A 12084-nucleotide genomic window follows, 5' to 3' on the forward strand; every position below is an offset into this window, starting at 1 on the left:
TCCATCCTTTCCTTTGGCAATTCCTCCGATTTGAATCCACAGGAAAAATTGCAGCTATGTATGCGTACTATAAAGGTCGGCCCCTGACGGCCTTTGATCGTTGTACTGTTAGCGTGTGTAAACAAGAGTTTGGATGCAAATATACATACAAGCGGGCGCTTGTTTGCCCAAGTCTGAAGGACTTATAAACACACACCTATCTATATTAACCGCCCACAAGCGACCAAAGGACTACGTGCATGGCGACCTGGAGTGGAAACCCTTTGATTCTCTGTCGCGGCTACTGGTGTATCAACCCCCATTCGCTTGTCGGCTCTCCCCTTGGGTTTGAACACATTGAGAAGCATTTAATTAACTCCGATCCACAGTAATGTTTCATTTGGATCAAAACAAACAGTCGCTTTTGTATCATTGGTTTAATTTGAATTAATATCCTATAAGCGTGTATATTATATACAAGGTGTTACGAACTTAATGTCAACGTGGCAAGTATGCTCCGAAATGAGACGACCCTTTGTATTTTGTATAATCAACACATTTAATGTATCATAAAAAAACTAATCTGGATTCCTTAAAAAAAGCTACTAACATTTAAATATGTAAACATTATATAGTATTACTAATTGTACGTTACATAATATATTTAATAATAGTATAAATATATTTGTGTTTTTTATTATTTTTTTTATTAAGATTTATAACCCTTAAGAGTATTATGTATAGATTGACAGTTTAACAAGTATACTATTTCCTTTGGCAATATTTATAGAGTTTTACCCCGAAAAGTATATCCCTTTATTCAATATTTTATCGAACACCATCCATTAACAAAGAATTAGTGGAATATGTAATTTAATAATATTAATGGACAGTATTTTTACATCATCTGCTTCAAAACAATATAAACCATTTGGTGACTACAACACTATTCACTTAACAATTACCAATGTACTATATTTTATTTTCAAACCGCTTTGCAAGCAAAGTTAATACTTAATAGTATTGTTACTGATTACAAATAATTTCTTAGATATAAACATTGAAGTAGAATAAATTGTACATAAATTCACCCAAACTGTAATCGGAAACCATAAAAAAGTCACTAAATTTACCTATAACTATTGCTTAACTGACTCACGGCTAAAAAAAAAATGTAAAATATATTAAGTCTGGGTCTCCACGGCATCCTCTATACTTTTAACTTTTTATCTTGAACTTTCTCTAAACGTTTTTCTAGTCTTCTTAAAATATTTAATACCATCTGGCGTTCCAATAAATTACCCAAAACATAAAAGTATCGTGATCAGTTTTAACAAAACCAGATAAAAACAAATACTCAACTTAAACGAGTACCTCTCAAAATCACTAATGAACGCGACCAGTAAAATATATTAAAGCTAAGCTCATGTGGTTATTATAAGATAGAAAAAATTGACTTCTTTACTTCCGAGAAATGTTGGTTTTAAATTAAAGGGATTTAAGCGGCTTTTCAAAAGTACACAAAAAATACCTTCCCCGAAAATCAATTTATGCGAATGATTAGCTTAGACAACTCAACGACCTGCGACGTTTCATGGAAATCCTATGTATAATACAAATTGTGTAAAATACTCAGTCCAGATTTCATTAGCAACTCAATGCAAAGTACCTAGTAAACTAGAACATTTTAAGTCGTGTTTGAAAATTTCATTATGTATATTATATTTTTATGTATGCTTATCGAGGGTGGCGCACGCCGATCCGCGATCCCCAAATGCATAATATAAATGACCAGTCAAAAATCAACAAGTGACACGAAATAATACCTACGGCTATTCACGACACGACGGTCGAGGAGTTTTGTCATTCGCACGCTGCTATAAGTTATAACTCAAACACCAAGTGCTAAAGCTATAGATTATATACTACGTGTGTATGCGTTATGTCCGTTTGTCATATTTTATTCTAATAATTTCAATAGCATTGTGTGTGTAGTCGAATAATTATTGAGGGCCACGCCAACGACGATTGCCGTCGTGCATACACTGTTATATATATATGCTTACTGCCGTAGCGGATTATCGACATAAACACATACACAAAGTATTACCGTATAAATAGGATGTATTGTATTCAACGGCGTGAGGATTAGTTACGGAAGCACGTGCCCCCCCCCCCTCCCCGACAGCGCAGTCTATTTTGTGGGAAATGTAAACATCCCACACGGCAGCGACGGTGCACAAACACATATCATAGTAGCAGCATTCGCATTTGCCAGTAAAAGGCTACGCAATAATACAAATTCGTTATTATTTATTAGTTCTGCCTGGGGTCGTCGGGGTGTAATACCGCATATAGCGCTTTCATACCGGGTATTCTTGTGAACCTAACCGCGGTTACCGTCCATGTCGATCAGCATCACCACCAAAAACTCAGTAGAGCCGGCGACAACTCCTCGGCGGGTCGGGCGGAAGTCTCTTTTCTTAATAACTATATAAAAATAATTATCCAAAACCTAACCTAACCTGAACTGTCTCGTGTGCGTCGTGACTACTGTTTTAAATCTGTTAGTATTTTTGTTATGATAAGTATGATAATAGAAAATACAACGTTTTTGACAATTACTGTAAAATGTCACTCTTTTGTGTGTGATGATTCCTGTTGTAAAAGCATCGTTTTCGTAGCGTATCAACGACAAAATAAGTTTTCATTAAAATCAAGTTAGTGTACTTGAAAATAAAAATATGAATGAATGTTTTACGTACTGTATACAAAAAAATGTATAACTCCCTACACGAATCCTTATAGACAGGAAACGAACGACGGCCTTCGGCGAAATAGCCTTAAGACTTTAGCAAAATAATGATGCAATGCTTTTAACATGTATGTACTAGTATGTACTTTTATGTAGTGACATTCGACATAATAATAATAATGTGTATACTTTTGTGTTTAATGATGTTGTTGTCGTGCGTCTGACATCCGATCCAACAATGAAACGACGGCGGAGAAAGGACGCAATCTCCAGCACAAAAACAGCAAAATATAGAGTTTTATAATTACTACTAATATATTTTTTAACTTTCATAAGATCTAGATACTTATTAATTATTATCAAGTAATAATAATTTTTGTTAAGCTTCAATGCAAAGATGGGAAAGTATTAGTTTAAGACACAAACGACTTTTGTAGCCTAACCACAAAATACGTCATTCTTAACCGTGTAAATGGGGAACAATACCATAATCATCATTAGCAGTTAAACTCAAACATTTTTTGATTGTATTAAATAATCGTTTATTTTTATTAATATCCATTAAAGTTATTCAGGTGAGGTATTTAAAGTTAACAGTGTCCGTTTTGATTCAATGAATCATAGTTTGGGAGATACTCATTTTAGATTCCTCGTAGGTTCAATAAACATTTTTTTATTATTTCCATACATGTATGAAACTCAGACAGGTACTATCGTAAAAAAAAATCTGGCCATAAAAAAAGATTATTGTCGGTCAAGAGATAAATCGCGGATTTATAGGGTAACCACATATTATTCTGACCCTGTCGACTTTTGTTCAGATTCGATAAGTTTATGAACTTATCCCGGGACTGTAGTTCTCAGTCAAGATACATTCGAATTGTTTACACACGGGTCACGGATGACATTATCAATTCTTTTATAACGAATACACACATTGGCCGTTACGGTTTCGATACACGAAGAGCCACGAAAGCTTTGTGACTCCGATCACGTACAAAGTACCCTATACATATATATGTATCTTCTAGTGAAATAATATTAAATTATATATTTTTCTGTAGCGAGCTGATATTGGTGTGCAATTTATTTTATTATTAACGATACAAATCGCATATTTCCTTCGCAAACGGAAACCGACAAATTTACTACAGTATTCTTGATTGAATTTCGTCGTAGGGAAGGGAAGATAATTGCGACTATTTATTCACGTAAAATAATATCTGCTCAAGTTACAGCGTCAAATGGTAAAAGTTGTAATCGTACACATCTTCATAACTTTTCAACTATACTGTAACTAGAGGTCTGATTAATAAATAATAAAAATGAAACGAAAGTATGGAACGGCGTTTTTATTTTATTTTGCATTATTCTACAACTCGACAACCGAGTAGTACTATATTCTCAATATTTCACTGTTATACTTAATGGTTAAAATATTTATAATACAGTTATTGCGAGCCATATAGTCCAGCGCGAATCAGCAAAACGTGTAAGCACGTGAACATTTTAATGCCGAACTAAGTTTTAACAACCCTTTTGAGTGTAACAACTGCCGTCCATGGAAATTGCTTATTTTCGCCGTCGGTCCATGACTTATGCGACAACACTGTGCTTTAATATAATATCACGCTGCGTAGGTGGGCAGGGAGACAGTTAAGGGGTTAACACTTTTCAACCCCTTTTCTTATGTCGTCGTCGTGTTGTTGAATTTTCAAGTTTAATTTTTTTTAAACACGGTGCAACAGCTGCACGAGACGCGCGAACCGTGTAAAAGGGTGCGACACACTGTCAGCAACGGCAACGGTGGCAAATAGTCACAGAACTCTTTGATAACAATAATATTATAACAACGGCAATAACAATAACACGTACACGTCGGAAAACAAATCGTTGCGCCCAGAACAAAAACGCAATTGGAAAATATTATCATATTATCCGAAGCATAATAATGTATTGTTATTAAAAAGGCGACCGTCTTGCACGTGACCCACTACCCTGCCTATCTGTGCCAAATAGTCATTCAGTAGTATAATATATATATATTATATATGTTATGTACATGTATATGAGTACCCCTTTTCAGCTATTTGTCACCCTCGGTACTTTACCGGAGCCGAAGTCGTCGTGTAGCTGCAAGTGACTCACTCTTGTGTCTGTCGTGTGTCACGTCGATGAATGTTTGTTTTCCGGTCACTATCACATAACAACAGCATCGGTAATTTATCACAACTATCGTTAGTCGGCGATTTCTCAAAATGGAATTCACTACTTTACAACCATTTAAGTAACTTAAATATTATTTCCTCAATTATCTATTTAAAGTTCATGGGGAAATATTAACTATTAAAAAAATATTATAATAAAAAAAATCAAGAAGGAGCGTCATTATTTTATCACCTTACATTACATAATGTTTAGGTAAATCCCACTGTGCATTTGAAGTTACAAAGCGTTGTATATGACGTTGATGTAACAAAAAATGCCAAGAGGGAATCAGTAAAATGTCTATTAAATTATATATTTTATAACTGCACTACATTTGACAATTCAGCTTAGCTGCAAAGCTGAGATAAAATTGGTTTTACAACGATGGGTTTTTTTAACTTTAAATTACCTTCTGTGACTATAATGTAACTGTGTATTCGAAATTGATATGCAAGTTTAAATGTCTGTCACTTGAACGTGTCACTCTTTAACATATTATAAGTATATTGTATAATAATAATTTTTATTTATTTTATGCCAAAGTAAAAAGTAAAACCATTAAAAATGTATGAGTTTTATAACTAAAAAATACTGATTTTACAACTTTTTGTTAAGTATTGAATATGTTTTCTTTTCAAAGTACGGCGGCGACGTAAATGCGTATTCAATCAAACGACGCTTATTAGCCCGTTTAGTGTGATGATTTTTTTTTTCAAAATGCATTATTCACAAATTCCATTTTAAGAAAACTTTTGTCCGAGTTTGTATTAAAAGGTCGTTAAGATTAAAAAACACCGATACCGAATTAAAAGTTGACAGTTTTTTTTTCTTGTGCCGTCGAACACATTTCAAACGATTGCAAAATTAAATAAGGGAGGGGTTGATATTTAAGGCTTTTTGAATGTTTTATGCTCGAATGAACTGAGGCATATAATGGTCTCTTTTTTTTTTTGCAATAAAAAAACGAAGAGAAACGTCGACAATTTCCCTCTGAAGCTTGTTTAATCGGATAGGATTTTTTTCTCAATGAACAAAATCCATTACTGAATTTGGACGTAATACAATTCTAAAGCGTTGATACTGATTTGTAATAATTTAAGTTATAAAAAAAAAAACCATTTTTTTCACACTAATTTGAATACTTCAACAGCAAAATATAAAATTAATTTTTAAATATATAATATCATTAAAATTTGTATTACATACCCACCTAGTTAAAAAATATAATATAACTCTAAGTAGAACATACTTAAGTATGGTCTACTCGGGGTTAGGTATATTCAACGGTTTCGAAATTTGTTTTGAATACATTATTTCGTTAACCGAATAAAAGAAAAATTACCAAAGACCACGATATTTTAGTTGTGCTACTTCATCGGTCAACAATCGTCTGGGAAATGATTTATTTGTTTTGTTTTACATTCCATATGCACGCATATCGAATAGCGTGCACACGAGTGAGGAAACATCTCCGTGTACACTATATTATGTGCCCTCTAAGTGTTTGCGGCTTTTGAAGATTTTTGACACAATGGAATAATAAATTCACGGAAACGTGTGTTCGGATCTAATCTAAGCGAAGTGTCCCGACTATATTTTCTAATATTTTTTTTCTTCGCATGCATTTTTTTTTCCACCTTACACACACATTTGCAAAAGGAGAGGTTAACATATGATAACAATAACGCGTTGTGCGAAGTCGTGAATTATATGTTTATGTCAACATTACACTTCCTCCACTCTCCTACTGCTTTTGTAAAAAAAAAAAAAAGACACTACAGCTGCCCGTGTACCAGCACCTATATTATATCACGTGGAAGCTTCAAATATATCACTAAAACTTGGCTATCCCATTGTCCCAGGGTTATTACTTCTTTTTTTATTATTATTATATTGTATTGCGACGACATCTGTAAAACTAAATAGCACAGTTAAAAATGCGTACATATTTCAGTAGCCGTAAACAATAAATCTAAACTCGCGGTAGCCCGGGCCGCTTTTACGGTACAAATAAAATAATAAACACTGAAATATGCAAACTAGTTTTGCAAAATACCGAGACGTCTTTATATGTATATATATATAGGAACGATACAGATGTGCCTACAATACAAGGTGAGATTTTGCCCGGATGGAGATAGGGTTGGTGTTTTATTACAATGCCGTTATTATTATATTATTATTATTGTCTTGAGTCGAATGAAAACAAATATGATACACTTTATTATAATGCTTTTTAGATTTTACAATAAATAAATTAAATTATTAATATTTTAATTTAACTTCTACTATATTTTAAGACTTGTTAGTGTAATGAAACCACAATTCGCACCTCTAGAACAATACTGCTACAACTCAAAATTTATAAACCACTTTATAAATATATGACCACTTTCGGGTGGCAAAAAATCAGCTCTATTTAATGGAAGAACGCCACATTCAATAACATTTTTCATTTTTCCTCTAGAAACATGTGTCAGTATAGAATTATACAATTTTTAGCTAATTTTCAAAGCAATGGAGCCATATTGACTTTATGACAGTACCTATAAATTTTAAAAAAATTTCCATTTAATTACTGAAGTAAAAATTCAAGACTGCCTCATTTCGATTTGTGGCGTTCTTGCGCTGTATAAAAAATAATTTTCTGGTTCTGTAATTTAAATTTGCAACACTGCCATAAATCGACTTACGGCACACAAAATGTATATAGCATAAATTCAATACTGCTATATTTTTGTTTATGGTTATCTTAAAATCAATTTGTGTATGCAATACAGCCATATCTCAAAATATGGCAATCTTGCATTCACTCATAAAAGGCCATAAGTCTCACTTTTTGGGTTTAAGTTAATATTTCATAATAATTGAAAAAGTCATATTGTAAAACATGTTTGTAAGTATTTAAGTTTTTAGTTTCAAATGCATAGCTAAAAAACTCTGTAAAATATCTTAATTACAAACTTCAAATGACTTTTTCTCAAAACTACCAATTTTGAGTTGTGGCAGTCTTATTCTAGAGATGCGAATTGACAAAAAGTGATATATCAATATCTGCCATTTTGTACAATATAATGTTTTCAACGACCCCGAAAAAAAAGAATGATAAACAAAATTTACTTTTGAAGAGATTTAAATTAGTAATTACAGTATTGATATATTATCGTATACCAGAAAAAACTTGTTTATTATAGCCTTACTCAAATTAGCCCATCCCAATTGTTATTTCTTTTTTTTATTTGTTGGCTAGGTGATGTTTACATTTCGGTTGAATATTCAAGGAGTATTTTTTTATGATAAAACTATCACCACTTTAATATTTTAGTATAGAGATTTGTAATTTTTAGATTAATTATTCTTGTTGCTCATCAGATGATAGTTGCATGGTTCATATTGACTGGGCGAACAAGGGACTGTAGTGATAAGCCTAAGACGTCCGTACGAAGGACGTTCGTTGTGTCGCCGAAGAAATTAAGTGCAAAATAATGTTTTCAATACAGCGAATACATTTGTATGATTTACGATTGACCCTTCTGTAAAAAAAATTAAATATACAATAACGTACAGCGATTTAAAATAGAAAAACATTATAAAATGCAAGCACACTGCATACCCTGAACATTAAAGTGATTGAAAAAGCTTTTTGTTATTAAAAAAGCGGGCACAGCTTTTTTTGAAATTGTATTTATTTTTGTTTTTTATTTAAATACGAAGATAAATATGGTATATTAGGAGAAACTTACCAAGTAATATCATTCCGGTGTGTATATATAATGCACAAGGCGAAAGAGAACGGCATATTAGGTAGTATAGATATATAAATAAAAGATCATAATAAAAAAAAGGCAGCTTTTCGTAGTATATATATATATATATATATATAATAAATTCGGGGACGCCTTATTGTGTGTAAAAATGGTCGAGCGTTTCGCCTTTTTACGGGCTCAAATAAACACGGGACAGGGGAAAGAGTATAATAAGGGGCGATTGCGGACAATTTTTGGCCTCGTAAAACCCACTCTAAAAGCGACCTTAATCGTTGGACAATATGTTATTGTAGGGCCCTGTGTATGCGTGTCCACCAAAGTCCATATTTTTGCCGCATATGATCTCTTCGAAGGGTAAAAATAACACATTTTTATGATGGACTTTCGCATTCAAATGGCGAAATACAACCGAGTAATAACTTTCCACCCTTCCGATACCCGAGGACACAATTACATAATATAAGAGTACCTATGCTGTAGTTATTGATCTCTAACCCGCGACACCGTATACATACACTGTGATAATAAAGTGTATCCGAAGTACAAACATTCGTGTGTTCAATAGTATTTTCAACTTTGTTTCTTTTTAATAACTTTAATCACAAGCGTGCAGGATGTACCGCTTCTGCGTGTACTAGAATTTCGACATTTCAATCGAAAACGGTGCCAACTAACCGAATGGAAGGCGATATTAATTTGGTGACAAACTCCAGTGTAGTTGTTTTGTGTTGTTTTTTTTTTACTCCGATTTTCAATCCACTTGGAGTGTCCTGGCGATGGACGATAGTTTTCAATCACAAACGAATAGGTTCCAGTCACACGCAATCACTGCGATAAGGGTCGGGACGTTTGTAGAATTTAATGAAAAACGGTTAATCTTTGGTCTGGCTAACAGACTGATCTTCTACAATGCGTATCTGTCTATTTATATGATAGATTTGCGGTCAACAAGAGTTTATTTCTTTGACACTTCTGCTTTTATTTTGGCAAGCACGGAACTCGAGTCTTACAACGTTGTTCACTGTGTTTGTTTTAAGGTCATCTTTATCCAACAAAAACTGACGTATCTTTCAATTTTCTAATATTATTCAATCTAATATTATTTATTCGAATAAAACAAAATATTCGACGGTCATTTGAATAAAAAAAATTATTCAAATAATTATTTAGATAAAAAATTATCTGAATAATGCACACCTCGATAACGATTATAATATCATACGTGTATGGATTACATATGCACACATTCTTTCGCGATGCTTGTTTAACTCGAAGAACACATTTATGGCCCCTGGATATCGACCATTTTTAAGGAGTTTTGTATAGGCAATATTTAAGAAAAAAGTGATTTTAATAAATTTCGACCATATCAATTAATGTACCGGTTAATTTGTATAAGCTTCATGGTATTATTTTTAATTTTAATAATTTTGTCTATTAAGCCATTTTAGTTAATATAATAGTACATTTTTTGTCCATCGCACAGGCCGAACCAGTGATCCGATAAGCAATGGCGTTAAAAAACTTGACTACATCGTTGAATACCCGAAAATACATTGCACGGATTAGATATTTATGACCGATTTCCAATTTGGTATTAAGTCTTGTCTGGAAAAATTGCCGAAAACGTTTAAGCTAGGTACAAGAGCCTAAAAGAATGGTTTCCTGTTTGGATCACACGTGCAGTGTGATCCGTGCAGGCCCTAAACGTCCAGTACTATCATAAATACGGGTCGAAACCAACCGGATGATCAAGATCATACTTCACAGGATCATTTCTGTAGTATGCACCGTCCCCTCCAGGTGCAAATCTGGAGTGGTCGTCAGCCGCGGTGATGAGACTAGTTCATTCGCTTGAGCGTGGACTGCCTGATGGTTTGCCACGTTGTGATAATAATCATTCAATTACGATGATCGCTCACAATTTCACCGGTTGGTGAGTGAACAGTCTGAGTGGTCCACTTCAAAATTCATTTAATTATGATTATACATAAATGTATAACATAATTATTCTATATAGTAGGTATAATCTATTAATATAAATAAATAAAAAAATCAATTAGCAATGTAGAATGTAGCCTGTAGGCGACAGACGTTTACCAACGTCTTATTGCTATTAGAAACTAATAAATAATAATTATGTAAATATTTATTAATTGTCAAATTATTATTGTGAAATTATTTTACAATTGCGTCTAAATTAAAAAAAAATGTTTAGGGGCGGCAATATAATGTAATGTAGCACTCGAGGAATGCAACTATACAACTTATAAAATATGAAGCTTTACTTAAATAGGTTTGAAGGTCTGATTTCTAATATTTTATTACATCTTTCTAAAAATAGTGATTTCGAACAGATAAAGGCTTAGCGCACTGTTGTAAGTTATGTAAAGCGGACAATTGTAGAGAAATTGTCAATAAGTACATAAACAAGATATTGAAATTCTGTATAGTGGCGAAGATTGATGGATTTACAGAGAGTAACTATTGGCGAAAACTGTACGTGTATATTATGCTATATTTAAGTTTTTTTATTTTAACCAACGACAGTATTTTTTACAAGGCTCTTCACACGAGTTAATAACGATCATTTACCTATTTCGATATTTTATAATACTAAACATGTATAAAACACCTTTCAAGACCTTTTTTTATCATTTATAATAAATAAAATTTGCGACGTTAGCGCACGCGGCCATTAGATACCAACAAAGTTGCCGGGTGACATTTAACGATAGGCTTTTATTAAAGTAAATGTATTAAAAACCAAATGGTCGTTAAAAGAGGACAGTATGTCTTCAACAATGGGTTAAATATATAACTATATTTATATAGTATAATAGAGTGACTACAATGTCGCTATATTACCTCGACAATTCGCCGGTGTAAAATTTTCTGCACTTAAAACGTTATACGGTTTGTTTTTATTTTATTACTTTCTGCGTCATTTAACACTCGGCGTAAACAACGTTACGTTAATGTCTCAATATATATTTAATTCCGTTAAAATTAAAACGTTTTATAAGTTTTGTAAAACGATGGAGCGCCACATTAGCGGTTTATTACACGATTAATTACCGCCCGTAGACTGGAAGTAATATCGTACAACTTTGGGACACAATGAATTGCAAATTGAAACCGAACGGCCGAGGAAAAATATACAATAGATACACTTACTGGGTGTATGTTGGCAGAGATTGAATACCACCTACTAGCGTTACTAAAATTGCATGAAAATGGAATACATGTTCATTAACCTTGTAAATTTGATAACGTTATTACCTACACTTTTGTCACGTATGTGGGTATTTTGAGCGGAAGGCAAGACACATACTAATTGTGTGTATGTAAATTACTCGTATAATCGTATAATAT

At 33.0% G+C, this 12084-nt stretch overlaps 1 non-coding gene across 1 annotated transcript; it reads left to right on the plus strand.

Moving 5' to 3' along the window:
• Window positions 1–10462: 10462 nt before the first annotated feature.
• LOC126847580 (small nucleolar RNA U3) lies at window positions 10463–10667 on the plus strand. The gene has a single exon (XR_007687095.1). It is a non-coding gene; the product is annotated as a small nucleolar RNA U3 (small nucleolar RNA).
• Window positions 10668–12084: the final 1417 nt, after the last annotated feature.

The sequence above is a fragment of the Adelges cooleyi genome, unplaced genomic scaffold (assembly GCF_023614345.1).
Source record: "Adelges cooleyi isolate 19-005CV unplaced genomic scaffold, UGA_ACOO_1.1 ACOO_flye_CR_arks_rails_tigmint_CR_PRNA_108, whole genome shotgun sequence".
Lineage (NCBI taxonomy): Eukaryota > Metazoa > Arthropoda > Insecta > Hemiptera > Adelgidae > Adelges > Adelges cooleyi.